This window comes from Neoarius graeffei, chromosome 19 (assembly GCF_027579695.1).
Source record: "Neoarius graeffei isolate fNeoGra1 chromosome 19, fNeoGra1.pri, whole genome shotgun sequence".
Taxonomy (NCBI): domain Eukaryota; kingdom Metazoa; phylum Chordata; class Actinopteri; order Siluriformes; family Ariidae; genus Neoarius; species Neoarius graeffei.
The window spans coordinates 2,299,677-2,314,431 of NC_083587.1; the positions used below are offsets into that span (position 1 = coordinate 2,299,677).

Here is a 14,755-nt window from a genome sequence, read left to right on the forward strand (position 1 = left end):
CCGGTGGTCTTGGTACCCAAGGCCGACGGGTCGGTCCGGTTCTGTGTAGACTATAGAAAAGTCAATGCAGTGTCTAAATTCGACGCGTACCCAATGCCTTGTATTGATGAGTTGCTCGATCAACTAGGCACGGCTCACTTTTATTCGACACTGGATTTAACAAAGGGTTATTGGCAGATCCCCTTGACTCCATTATCCCAAGAAAAAACGGCCTTTTCCACACCATTCGGCTTACACCAATTTGTCACACTTCCTTTTGGGCTGTTTGGGGCGCCCGCTATGTTTCAGCGGCTAATGGACAGGGTCCTCTGCCCCCACGCCACCTATGCAGCCGCCTACCTCGATGATATCATTATCTCTAGTAATGACTGGCCGAGGTACCTCCAACATCTGAGGGCCGTCCTTAGGTCACTGAGGTGAGCGGGTCTCACAGCCAACCCGAAGAAGTGTGCGATTGGGTGGGTGGAAGTACGGTATCTGGGCTTCCACTTGGGCAACAGGCAGGTGCGTCCCCAAATTAACAAGACAGCAGCAATTGCAGCCTGCCCGAGGCCCAAGACCAAAAAGGGGGTGAGACAGTTCCTGGGGCTGGCTGGCTATTATCGTAGGTTTATACCTAATTATTCGGACATCACCAGCCCGCTGACTGATCTGACTAAAAAGGGGGCATCAGATCCGGTCCAGTGGATGAAGCAATGCCAGCGGTCTTTTTCTGAGGTAAAGGCTGCACTGTGTGGGGGGGGGGGGCACTTTTACACTCCCCTGACTTTTCTCTCCCCTTTATGTTACATACGGATGCGTTGGACAGAGGGCTGGGGGCTGTTTTGTCCCAGGAGGTGGAGGGGGAGGATCGCCCAGTCTTATACATCAGTAGGAAGCTGTCGGTGCGTGAGGGGCGCTACAGCACCATTGAAAAAGTGTGCTTGGCAATCAAGTGGGCGGTCCTTGCCCTCCGTTACTACCTGCTGGGACGCCCTTTCACCCTCTGTTTGGACCACGCGCCCCTCCAGTGGCTCCACCGCATGAAGGATGCCAACGCGCAGATCACCCATTGGTATCTGGCACTCCAACCCTTTAACTTCAAGGTGATCCACAGGCCGGGGGCACAGATGGTCGTGGCGGACTTCCTCTCCTGTCAAGGGGGGGGGGAGTCGGCTGCAGGCCGGACGGCCGCCCGGCCTGATTTGGGCGGTGGGGGTATGTGGCAGCGGGGGTGTGGTCAAGCATCGGTCTGTGACCGGAGGGCGGATTCAGGGAAGGTAAGTGGCAGAATCACTGCACCTGATGTGAATTAATGTGTTTGTGTGTCTTCCCCAGTGACCACGCCCTATTTAAGGAGGGAGAGTGAGAGCAGAGGGAGCTCTTCCCCGCACCAGACGCCAGTTGTGTGTGTGTCTGTCTGTCTGTGTGCAATTTGCTGAGTGTCCACTGAAAAGTGAAAAATAAACACGGTTTACCAACCTGAGCTCTGTCCTGCCGTCTTCTGTGCTCCGCCCCTACATACAAACTGCTACAAAGCGCTAAACAAATAAACTTGATTTGACTTGACCTGAAAGTCCCTGTATTTGACTGTGCAAAAATCCCAACACCATTCTGTTAATATATATAGATGTAAATATCAAGAAATAAAAGCTGAAATTCTGACCTATCACATAGAGAAGGCAAGCCAAAAAGCCTTTAATTGTCATATGTAATTCTTAAGCACACAGTGGAATTTAAACTCTGCATTTAACGCATCTGGAGCAGTGAACACAGACCCGCACACACAAGTGAGCAATGAGCACACCCACATAACCAGAGCAGTGGGCAGATATGCTACAGCACCCCAGGGAGCAGTTGTGCCATTATCATTTCTTTCTTTTGTGGGCACCCACATGTCGGCCAAGGCTGGTTCGGGTCCATTACTGCAGAATGCAAACACCATTTATTTACAATCCTTTTAAATTAAGCAATATTTAGTGACTTTTAAAAAAATATATAAAAATAAAGCTTAGATTTGTAAGGGAAAAAGGAGAATTATGGATTTGAAAGACCGACAGTAAAACACATGATAGTCTAACCTGTCATGATATCCAGCTTCATTTAGTTGGACAAACATGAATTTCTTTCATGTCGGCTCTAAAAAATTGAAAAACATGCTCGCCAACAATCCTGTTTGATATGTTTAGAGTGACCACAAACCCTCTTTTTCATGTAGTTTCATTATTGCTAAGCATTATTGCAGTGTTAAAACACCTACTTTCATTTCATTCCTATTTTCATTGATGTAGTCGAGAACACAACGTAAGTAGCAGCTAAACAGTAAACAGCTTGTGTCCTATCTAGTTATTATGGGATATCTGTGACTGGACCTGAAAAACTAAACCAAATTAAAAACTCAACTAAAATTAGTCAATTCCTCAAAATAAAGCTAAACCTACCTATGCACTTGTAAAATGAATGAAGAACTAAACTGAAAAAAAAAAAACTGGACAACTAAAAAAAACTGATGAAAATTTCAAAACTATAAAAATTCTGGTGAGGACGCTGTGTAAAATATAAATAAAAATAGAATGTGTTGGTTTCTAAATCATGGAAACCCTCTCTTTCATTGAAAACAGTACAAAGAAAACATATCAAATGTTGAAACTGAGAAATGTTATTGTTGTTTGAAAAAGATATGCTAATTTTGAATTTGATGCCAGGAACACATTTCAAAAAGTTGGGACAGGGGCATTTTACCACTGAGCTGCATCACCTCTTGTTTTAACAAAACTCTGTAAATGTTTGGGAACTGAGGAGACCAAGTGCTGTAGTTTTGAAAGAGAAATGTTGTCCCATTCATGCCTGATTATAGGATTTCAGTTGCTCAAGCGTTTGGAGTCTCCTTTATTGTATTTTGCATTTCATAATGCACCAACTGTTTCCAATGGTAACATTTTCCAAGTGACCTGATGGACAAAATTCTGGTAACATTTTCAAAGTGAGCTGATGGACAAAATTCTTCACGTTCTAAAAGAAAATACATATCCTATGGTTCAATATAGCTCATCTTAGAGCCTGCACAGCTCAGTAGATAGGACCAAGGTTCAACATTCTTTGAGTTACATTTAGCATTTTCTGAAGCTAAAGCATCCTTCAAAAAGGCCACCAAAACCTGTTTTCTGAAAGCTATCTCTGATAAAGCTCAGCTCACAGTCTGACTATGGGCTGTGACCAGCAACCAAAATCAAATCAGGTTGCAATATCTTGAAAGCATTTAGCTGCAAATTTGCACTTAATAAGTAAAACTGCCTTGGGATGAGCAGAGAAAATGCAATCATGATGAAATACTTAACGATTTCATGAGCAGATGACCATTTGCAGATGGATCTTTGACTTTCTGACAGGCAGACCCCAGGTGGTGATAATCAGTAGCCACACTTACTCCTCGCTTACTGTATCCTGAACACAGGTGTGCCACTGGGCTGTGTGATTAGTCCCCTCGTTCACTGATTGTTCGCCCACGACTGCACTGCTAAATACAGTGCCAACATCATCATCAAAATTGCTGACGACACAACCATCTCGGGCCTCCTTACGGACAACGATAAGAGTATAGATAGATAGATAGATAGATAGATAGATAGATAGATAGATAGATAGATAGATAGATAGATAGATAGATAGATAGATACTCTCAACGTTCATTAACACACTGAACTCAGGGACTGCACATTTCACTTTACCTTGCTCATTTGCACTATTCCGCACTACCTCACCTTAACAGCTATTAGTTTGTTTATTCTGCTTATCTCATGTTTACCTGATATACCTCAAGTGCCCTTGAATGTTTATTTGCTTCAATATGTATGTGTGTGTGTGTGTATATATGAGTGTTTTGTCTATGTCTAGTTCTTACCTAGAGTGTTTATACTGTTTGTGTTGTTTATTTCAATTATTCTATTTTATATTTATTGTATTGCCTGTTTGCACCATGGGTCAGAGAGGACTGTAATTTCATCTGTGCTGTATGTCAAGCATTTATAGCATATTTGACAATAAAGTTGACTTGACTTGACTTGAGACGGCATGCAGAGAGGAAGTGAAGGCGTTAGCCAGCTCGTGCCAGAACAACAACCTCTCTCTCAATGTCAGGAAAACTAAGGAGATGATAGTGGACTACAGGAGACAGCAAGAGAGGACACACTAGGCCATCTACATCAACGAAGATGAGGTCGAAAGGGTCAGCAACTTTAAGTTCCACACTGTGGTCAGGAAAGCTCGCCAGCGGCTGTGCTTCCTGAGGAGGCTGAAGAAGTTTGGCATGAAGCCAAACATCATTTCAAACTAATACAGGTCCACAATCGACATATCACAAGACTCTGTTTATATCAGAACATATCAAAAGACTCTGTTTATATCACAAGACTCCATTTACATATCACCAACATATCTCAAGACTCTGTTTACATATCACCAAAACATTTACATATTTACTGTTTCCACATTTACCAACACATATCAAAACTTTGTTTACATGGTCAGTACTTAATTTGTCTTCAACAAAGTGCAATTACTGGTAGCCGCACATGTCAAAATTTCCCAATGTGCAATACAGGTGCTTGTGCTACACCCCCTCCCCACACTACCCCCTGAGACAATGCATGCGTACATCTCAGTTATTTCTATTTTCACTTGAATTTAACTTCTGTTTTTTTTCATCTTTATGACTTTGACGCTATGGTGGTGTAGTGGTTAGTGCTGCTGTCTCACAGTAAGAAGGTCTGGGTTCGAGCCCTGTGGCCGGCGAGTGCCTTTCTGTGTGGAGTTTGCATGTTGTCCGTGTGGGTTTTCTCTGGGTGCTCTGATTTCCCCCACAGTCCAAAGACATGCAGGTTAGGTTAACTGGTGACTCTAAATTGACTGTAGGTGTGAATGGGTGTCATGACCTGACGACTTGTCCAGGATGTACCCTGCCTTTTGCCTGTAGTCAGCTGGGATAGGCTCCAGCTTGCCTGTGACTCTGTAGAACAGGATAAAGCAGCTAGAGATAATGAGATGAGACTTTGAAACTTTTTTTTTAACTGATATTCTGTTAAACTCCTGTCAGGCTCCAATGCTGAGAGACTTGTTTCTGGTTCTTATCTCGGTCACTGCATTTCATTGCAAGTTGGCCATGTGTTAACAGAAAATGAGTAATGAAATTGAACTGAACTGAACTAAAAAGCTGACTGTTCTCACAACACCAGGCCAAAAGTGGGCCTGGATGGCCCAATCCATGTCCAGCCACTGAGTTTGTGGCAACCTGATCACACACTCTGCCTTGGGCAGGGGAGTGCTGTGATAGTATAGTGGTTAATATTCTGTATTGTGACTATAGTAACCCTTGTTTGAATCTGGGTTATGGTGTTGCATTTTCCATCTTACTATTGAACATTGACTAAATGGAAAATCATACGTAGTTTGGATCTCACTTACCATTACTCCGCTTGGGCCAGTGGCGCAATGGATAATCAGTTTGATAACAAATTAGAAGATTTTCTGTTAGATGCTTGGCTGACCACAAAATGCTTCAACCAGCAGTTGATTTTCTGGTAGGGGAACACAGATAACTCCGATTTAGGAGAACTGTAATCAGGGAAGTGACTGAATTCCTGTCCCAACAGAATGGTGTTTTTTGTGTTTTAAAACAGTGTGTATCTGTTCATCTTTGTCATGTCCATCAGTCTCAAGGCGCACATACTCCCGTGAGTTTCTGCTCGACATCCGCAGAACTATATTCACGGATATAAATCCAGCGGGCGTGGAAGTGTTATGCGACTACAGTTTGCTCCAGAGGCCTGCTCAATCACCGACCCCCACTCCTGCATCCAGCCCACAGTGGAAGCGCCACAGGCGGAACATGCGGAAGCAGAAAAGGGGCAAGCGAGGTGGTATCCGGGCTAGGCTAGCGGCTAGCCCTCACTGGCCAGCTATCCCTACCATCATTCTGGCCAACGTACACTCGCTGGACAACAAGTTGGATTATGTCCACCTACTCCGCTCATCTTTTAAGTCTGTGAGTGAATGTTGTTTCCTCGTGTTTGTGGAAACATGGCTTAACAACAGCGTCCTGGACTGTGCAATTCAGCTAGCCCGGCTAACATGCTACTGGTCAGACAGAGCACTAGTCAAGGGGGGGAAGACTCGCAGCAGAGGACTCTGTGTTTACATCAGTGATGCCTGGTGCCGCGATGCTGTTGTGGTCTGCAAACACTGCTCACCACTGGTGGAGTTTATAATTATTAAGTGCCGGCCATTCTACCTGCCGAGGGAATTTACAGCCATATTGCTGGTAGCATTATACATCCTTACTGGCTCCAATAACAACAGGAGTGAAGCACTGAATGAACTATCAGCACATCAGTGAGCAGCAGACAGCCCACCCAGATGCTTTCCTCATCCTGACTGGGGATTTCAATCATGCAAACCCCAAGAGTGTGTTTCCAAAACTCTATGGACATATCAACTTTCCCACATGTGGAAACAATACTCTGGACAATGTTTACACCATGCATAAAGATGCATACAAAGCCCTACTCCTCCCCCATGTTGGGGCCTCAGATCACTCCACTGTTATGCTAATGCCAGCATGTATGCCGCAGGTTAAAGTCACCAAACCAGCTACAAAGCAGATACGTGTGTGGCCAGAGGGGTCCTCAGAGGCAGTCCAGGACTGTTTTTCCACCACTGACTGGAGCATGTTCAGACAGGCGGCCACCTACAACAACATCACAGATCTCCAGGAGTACATGGAGACCGTCACTGCCTACATGAGGAAGTGCATGGACAACGTTACGGTCACCAGAACCATCTCCATTCAGGCCAATCAGAAGCCATGGCTGACAGGGGAAGTCCACAGGCTCCTGTGGGCTCGGAACGGTGCCTTCAGAGCTGGGCACAAGGTGGGCCTAAGGACAGCTAGGGCCAACTTGTCACAAGGCATCAGGGTGGCCAAGAGACAGTGTTCCAGGTACATTGTTGACTATTTCAACAACAGCAGAGACACCAGGAACCTGTGGTGGGGGATTCAGACCATCACAGACTACAAGCCCTCACCGCAGACCTGTGACAACTCCATGTCTCTGCTGAATCAGTTGAATGACTTCTTCACTTGCTTTGAGGCAGACAACAGCACCATGGCACAGAAGACCCCACCACCTCCCAGCAACCAGGTGTTGATGCTGTCCCCAGACAGCGTGAGGAGAGCTCTCAGGATGACAAATGCACTAAAAGCCCCGGGTCCTGATAACATTCCTGGTCGTGTCCTGAGAGACTGTGCTGAGGAGCTCACAGATGTCTTTACAGACATCTTCAACATCTCGTTGAGCCAGGCTGTTGTCCCCACGTGCCTCAAAGCCACCACCATCATCCTGGTCCCGAAGAAGCCATCTCCCTCCTGCTTCAATGATTACCACCCTGTCGCACTCACTTCCATCCTCATGAAGTGCTTTGAGCAGCTAGTCATGTGGCATATCAAGTCTGCCATCCCCCCCGCCCTGGACCCTTTCCAGTTTGCATATCAGTCCAACCGTTTGACTGATGACACCATCTCCACTGCCCTCCACTCAGCCCTCACCCACCTGGAGACAAAAGACTCGTATGTCAGAATGCTGTTCATAGACTTTAGCTCAGCATTCAACACAATCATTCCTCAGCGGCTCATTCATAAACTGGACCAGCTGGGACTCAACACCTCCCTGTGCAACTGGCTGCTGGACTTCCTGACAAGGAGACCACAGGCTGTATGGGTTGGCAGCAACTCCTCCAGCACCATCACATTGAACACGGGGGCCCCCCAAGGATGTGTGCTAAGCCCCCTCCTCTTCACTCTGCTGACCCACAATTGCACACCAACATCCAACTCTAATCTCTTCATTAAGTTTGCGGATGACATGACTGTGGTGGGTCTCATCAACAATGGTGATGAGACAATCTACAGGAGTGAGGTGAGCCACTTGGCCATGTGGTGCAAGGACAACAATCTCTGCCTGAACATGGCGAAGATGAAGGAGATTGTTGTGTACTTCAGGAGAGCGCACACCCAGCATGCTCCACTATCTATCGATGGTGCTGCAGTGGAGAGGGTGAGCAGCACCAAGTTTCTGGGTGTGCACATCTCTGAAGACCTGTCCTGGAGCAACAACTCCGCATCACTGGCCAAAAAAGCCCAACAGCATCTATACTTCCTCCGCAAACTGAGGAGAGCAAGAGCCCTGGCCCCCATCATGCACACATTCTACAGAGGCACCATCGAGAACATACTGACCAGCTGCATCACCGTGTGGTACTGCACCGTGTGGGGCACGATGGTTGGTGCATGTGACCTCAGATCAGACGCTTCTCGCGTTGCTGCTTGGTTCTCTCTTACCCCATACAGCACTTTGTACAAGACTCGTTGTTCACACTGACAAAGCTCGAAGCTTCTGCTCAGAGTCTGACCATGGGCTGTGACCAGGAACCCTTTGAGAGAGGGAAAATTTTCTTACAGATAACATCTCCACTCAGTTCTGTATCACTCTTACAGTGGTGCTTGGAACTTTGTGAACCCTTTAGAAATTTCTATATTTCTGCATAAATATGACCTAAAACATCATCAGATATTCACACAAGTCCTAAAAGTAGATAAAGAGAACCCAGTTAAACAAATGAGACAAAAATATTATACTTGGTCATTTATTTATTGAGGAAAATGATCCAATATTACATATCTGTCAGTGGCAAAAGTATGCCAACCTTTGCTTTCAGTATCTGGTGTGACCCCTTGTGCAGCAATAACTGCAACTAAATGTTTCTGGTAACTGTTGATCAGTCCTGCACAATGGCTTGGAGGAATTTTAGCCCATTCCTCCATACAGAACAGCTTCAACTCTGGGAAGTTGGTGGGTTTCCTCACATGAACTGCTCGCTTCAGGTCCTTCCACAACATTTCTATTGGATTAAGGTCAGGACTTTGACTTGGCCATTCCAAAACATTAACTTTATTCATTAACCATTCTTTGGTAGAATTACTTGTGTGCTTAGCAGGGTCGGACTGGGAACAAATTTCAGCCCTGGCATTTTTCCTCTGGACCAGCCCACTATTGGCCCGACAAAACCACCCCCAAACACGCACTCACACATCCACCCACCCGTCCACACCGAACCCCCAATGAACAAATACCAGACACCTAAACACCATGAAAACACACTTTCACTGTCATTTCAATTTCACCTTGAACATATTACAAAACAGAAGCACAAGCACACAAGCTTTTGTGTCTCCAAAATGTGTGTGTGTGGGATTAAAATTAACGTCGTCCCGTCGACGTGATAAATTCTCATCGGGAGAATTTATGTGTGTGTGTGTGTTTACCTTACCTTACAGGAGACAGTCTCGGGGATGGCCATGCACATGTTAGGTGATGAGAAGGCGTCTCATTAGGCTACTCTTTTCTGCCACCATGTCAACAATTGTGTCTGTGTCCAAGGACATCAAAATGTCTTTTTCACTTGACATGAGCATGAATGCCTCCAGGTGCTCCTGGGCTGTAGTGCTCCGTAACCGGTTTTTAATGAATTTCAGTGTGGAGAAGCTGCGTTCACATGCCACAAATAAAGACAGTTCATTTTGGTTAGGGCGGCTCACTGGCCACGGAATCCTCCGAGTCCGAGTCTGACCCAACATACACATCACTTGGCTTTGAGCCTGTACTGACCTTTCCAGTAACGTTGTCCTCATTTTCGCCCGTTGAACTTGTAGTAGGGACGTCGGGAACACTAGCAGCAATGCTAGTAGTAGCACTACTGGCCACAGCAAACAAATTATCTATTTTAAAACACTTGGAAGCGTCAGCTTGAAGAGCTTTCTGCTTTTTGTCGCGAATCTTCTCCGCTCCCCCTTTTCTCTTTTTGCCACCTCTTTCCATTATTTATTCAGTGAATATATGCACAACACACATCCGTGTTCCCATGAACCTGTGCAACTCATAACATCAAACGGTAGACGACAGCCGTTAGATTCCTACCCCATCATGCACCGCTACACATTTTTGCAAAATCTCTGAACAGAAATCCACCAAATACAAAAAGAACAAAGTTTTTAGTTTAGTTTGTTGTAAGGATTTTACAGTTAAATGAAGAAAAATAAAATTACGCCACATGCCCACCATGACAAAGATGTGTATCAAAAGTAAGGGGTATATAAACTGCACGCTCCCCCCATAGATCATGATGTGCTTAGTCGAAAACATAATAGCAGATTTTCTATTGCTTAGTAGTCACTTGTAATTGCTATGTAGAGAACAGGGCTGGTGTTAACTTGTGAGGGCCGGCCCAAAGCACGTCTGAGGTACAGCGGCCCACCGGGATAATGCCCAAAATCACAGATTACCAGTCCGAGCCTGGTGCTTAGGGTCGTTGTCTTGCTGCATGACCCACCTTCTCTTGAGATTTAGTTCATGGACAGATGTCCTGACATTTTCCTTTAGAAATTGCAGGCATAATTCAGAATTCATTGTTCCATCAATGATGGCAAGCCGTGCTGGCCCAGATGCAGCAAAACAGGCCCAAACCATGATACTACCACCACCATGTTTCACAGATGCAATAAGGTTATTAGGCTGGAATGCAGTTTTCCTTTCTCCAAACATAACATTTCTCATTTAAACCAAAAAGTTCTATTTTGGTCTCATCCGTCCACACAACATTTTTCCAATAGCCTTCTGGCTTGTCCATGTGATCTTTAGCAAATTGCAGATGAGCAGCAATGTTCTTTTTGGAGATCAGTGGCTTTCTCCTTGCAACCCTGCCATGCACACCATTGTTGTTCAGTGGTCCCCTGATGGTGGACTCATGAACATTAGCCAATGTGAGAGAGGCCTTCAGTTGCTTAGAAGTTACCCTGGGGTCCTTTGTGACCTCACCGACTATTACACACCTTGCTCTTGGAATGATCATTGTTGGTCGACCACTCCTGGGGAGAGTAACAATGGTCTTGAATTTCCTCTATTTGTACACAGTCTGTCTGACTGTTGATTGATGGAGTCCAAACTATTTATAGATGGTTTTGTAATCTTTTCCAGCCTGACTAAATAAAAAAAAAATTACAGCTACTTTTCTGGAAAATGCCTGAGTTCTCACCAATGGCCTAAGCACTTCAAAGGTGGCCTTTACACGTCAAGGCTGTCCCATATGGTCTAGTGGTCAGGATTCCTGGTTTTCACCCAGGTGACCTGGGTTTGACTCCTGGTATGGGAATGTGTCTTTGTTGTGCCACTGTAGTTGCAAGTCACATGACCTTGAGTGAAATCTTCATTCTATAAGCTCTTGCTTTCATGAGTCCATTTGGTGTCATGATGGGACAAGAAGTCTGAAAACAGTGTAGAAGATTCCAGGATTCACTCCTGGCTTACTCAGCTTAGCTCTCTTACTCCATGTAAGGTCCTGGGCCCGGCTGATTGTTAACTCCAACAAAGCACAAAGGCTGTACTCTGAATCTGACCACAGAAGCCAGTGTTCAGCGTGACAGCTATTTTTTAACACCGTGAGCTCAAACCTGTACAGAGGGAAAGGGTAAGCATCCGGGTTTTCACTACACCAGGCCAAATGGGTACCAGTGCATCCAGCTGTTCTTCCAACATCTGATGTAGGGGCGGCTGCCATGCCCGTAACCCTAGTAACCCTTTCACAGTACAGTTTGAACACATCAATCTCTGTACTCGACGCCATGTTTTATCTCCGCCCATTCTTCTGACTCCCTGTAACGGTATTGGACAGAGACGAGACCAGATACCAAATACAGTGATGTCACGACTGCTTTAAACCAGTGGCAGCACTGAAATTCTGTCTCTCTGGTGGTGGATTCCCTCTCTGGTGGTGGATTCCACATGTGAAAGAGAGAAGCCGTGCATTGGTGCTACAGAAGGACAGAGAACGAAGAACCAGCTATTGTTACCAGACTTTAGCCAAAGTTAACCATAACTAGATAGGACACAAGCTGTTTACTGTTTAGCTGCTACTTACATTGTGTTCTTGACTACATCAATGAAAATAGGAATGAAATGAAAGTAGGTGTTTTAACACTGCAATAATGCTTCACAAAAATGAAACTCCATGAAAAAGAGGGTTTGTGATCACTCTAAACGTATCAAACAGGATTGTTGGCGAGCATGTTTTTCAATTTTTTAGAGCCGACATGAAAGAAATCCATGTTTGTCCAACTAAATGAAGCTGGATATCATCACAGGACAGACTCTCATGTGTTTTACTGTTGGTCTTTCAAATCCATAATTCTCCTTTTTCCTTACAAATCTAAGCTTTATTTAAATATTTTTTTAAATGTCACTAAATGTTGCTTAATTTAAAAGGATTGTAAATAAATGGTGTTTGCATTCCGCAGTAATGGGCCCGAACCAGCTTTGGCCAACATGTGGTTGCCCTCGAAAGAAAGAAATGATAACGGCATAATTTATTCAAAGATTCCACATATGACACTTAGATGTAGAAAAAGTTTGAGATACAGTGGTGCTTGAAAGTTTGTGAACCCTTTAGAATTTTCTATATTTCTGCATAAATATGGCCTAAAACATCATCAGATTTTCACGCAAGTCCTAAAAGTAGATAAAGGGAACCCAGTTAAACCAATGAGACAAAAATATTATACTTGGTCATTTATTTATTGAGGAAAATGATCCAATATTACATATCTGTGAGTGGCAAAAGTATGTGAACCTTTGCTTTCAGTATCTGGTGTGATCCCCTTGTGCAGCAATAACTGCAACTAAATGTTTGCGGTAACTGTTGATCAGTCCTGCACATCGGCTTGGAGGAATTTTAGCCCGTTCCTCCATACAGAACAGCTTCAACTCTGGGATGTTGGTGGGTTTCCTCACATGAACTGCATGCATGCATGTTTTAATTATTGTATAATTTGTGATTTTAATAAATATGATTGTGAACATATCTCTGGCCTAGGAGTGTCTCCCGAACCTGTGTCCTGTTTTTGTAATATATTGGTGTGATATTGAGGTTCCTAGGGGCTTTCTCCCACCCTAGGTGTCGTAGTTGGTGAATACCAAATTTCTAAATTTACGTGCCACTGTTACATCTGGCGTAGTCAGCAGGACAGACACTCTTTAAGGCAGAGATATAAGTTCTATTTTTTTGATAGAGGTACAAGTGTTATTCTTGGTGTTGCTGTAATTTTTTTTTCTTTTATAGATGGAGATTGTGGATCGGCACAGTTGGACTTTTTGAGTGACAATGGAACAGCAGCTTCCCATTAGATTGGGGTAACTACTTTGAAGTAGGGTGTCTGAATTGTTTTTGTGTTAGCCGCATTGCTAGGATGGAAGATGAATTACAACAGCTGCAAGATTAGGTTGCCCAATTGCACGCGGAAAATGAGTGCCTTCGTCAACAGCCTACCGCTGGTTCTGTACAGGTGCAGGGTCCCCCGTCGGGGTTTGTCCCAGCGCCTCAGGGTGCAGAACATGTAATAGTTATACCCAGAGACCGGAAGTGTGTGATGTTTAATGGTAGAACGGGAATTAAGATCGCTGAGTGGATTGAGGAGGTGCAGGCCCTATTTAAGGAGGGAGAGTGAGAGCAGACGCCAGTTGTGTGTGTGTCTGTCTGTCTGTGTGCAATTTGCTGAGTGTCCACTGAAAAGTGAAAAATAAACACGGTTTACCAACCTGAGCTCTGTCCTGCCGTCTTCTGTGCTCCGCCCCTATGTACGAACTGCTACAGTGGCGCTGAAACCTGGGACTTTGGAGCGCAGAAACAGAACAGCCCCATGGAGTCCTCCCCGTTCGTCGACCTGGTCCACGCCCTCACCACGGCCCAGCAAAGCCAGCACCAGGCACTAGTCACCCTCCGAAAGGAGCAGGAACAGCGGTTCGAGGCCCTGGTGTTGGCCCAGCAAGAAGATCATCAGGCATTCCGGCACCTCCTCGCGTTGGCGAGGTCTACCAACTCTCCCACTGCGGGCCTGTTCCCCCTCACCCTAACAAAGATGGGCCTGCAGGACGACCCCGAGGCATTCCTCACGCTCTTTGAGCAAGTCGCAGAGACCTCGGGGTGGCTGATGGAACAGCGCACGGTGCGCCTCCTCCCCCTGCAAACGGGAGAGGTGCAGCTGGCCGCGCTACAGCTCCCTGCCGACCGCCGGCTGGCCTACGCGGACCTTCGCCGGGCCGTCCTCCAGCGTGTGGGGCGCACCCCCAAACAGCTTTTGATTCCGAAGAGCCGCCGGGAATTGGTATTCCAGGCGGCTCACTTTAATCCCATGGCTGGACACTTAGGGCAGGATAAAACACTAGCCCGAATAATGGCCCGGTTCTATTGGCCAGGGATTCGCAGCGATGTCCGTAGGTGGTGTACGGCGTGCCGCGAATGCCAGTTAGTAAATCCAGCGGCCATCCCAAAAGCGCCTTTGCGCCCTCTGCTGTTAATCGAGACCCCATTCGAAAGAATTGGGATGGATCTCCTCGGGCCATTAGATCGGTCAACACGAGGGTACCGCTTTATATTAGTTCTGGTGGACTATGCAACGCGATACCCGGAAGCAGTGCCTCTTCACAATATCTCAGCACGCAGTATTGCAGAGGCACTCTTCTGCGTCATCTCCTGAGTTGGAGTCCCGAAAGAGATTCTGACTGACCAAGGCACCTCGTTTATGTCACATACACTGAGCAAACTGTATGGGTTGTTGGGGATCCGCACCAGCATTTATCACCCACAAACAGACGGTTTAGTTGAACGGTTCAATCGC

At 45.7% G+C, this 14,755-nt stretch overlaps 1 non-coding gene across 1 annotated transcript; it reads left to right on the plus strand.

The window, feature by feature from the left end:
• Nucleotides 1-11,166: 11,166 nt before the first annotated feature.
• On the plus strand, nt 11,167-11,238 carry trnae-uuc (transfer RNA glutamic acid (anticodon UUC)). Its single transcript has one exon. It is a non-coding gene; the product is annotated as a tRNA-Glu (tRNA).
• Nucleotides 11,239-14,755: the final 3,517 nt, after the last annotated feature.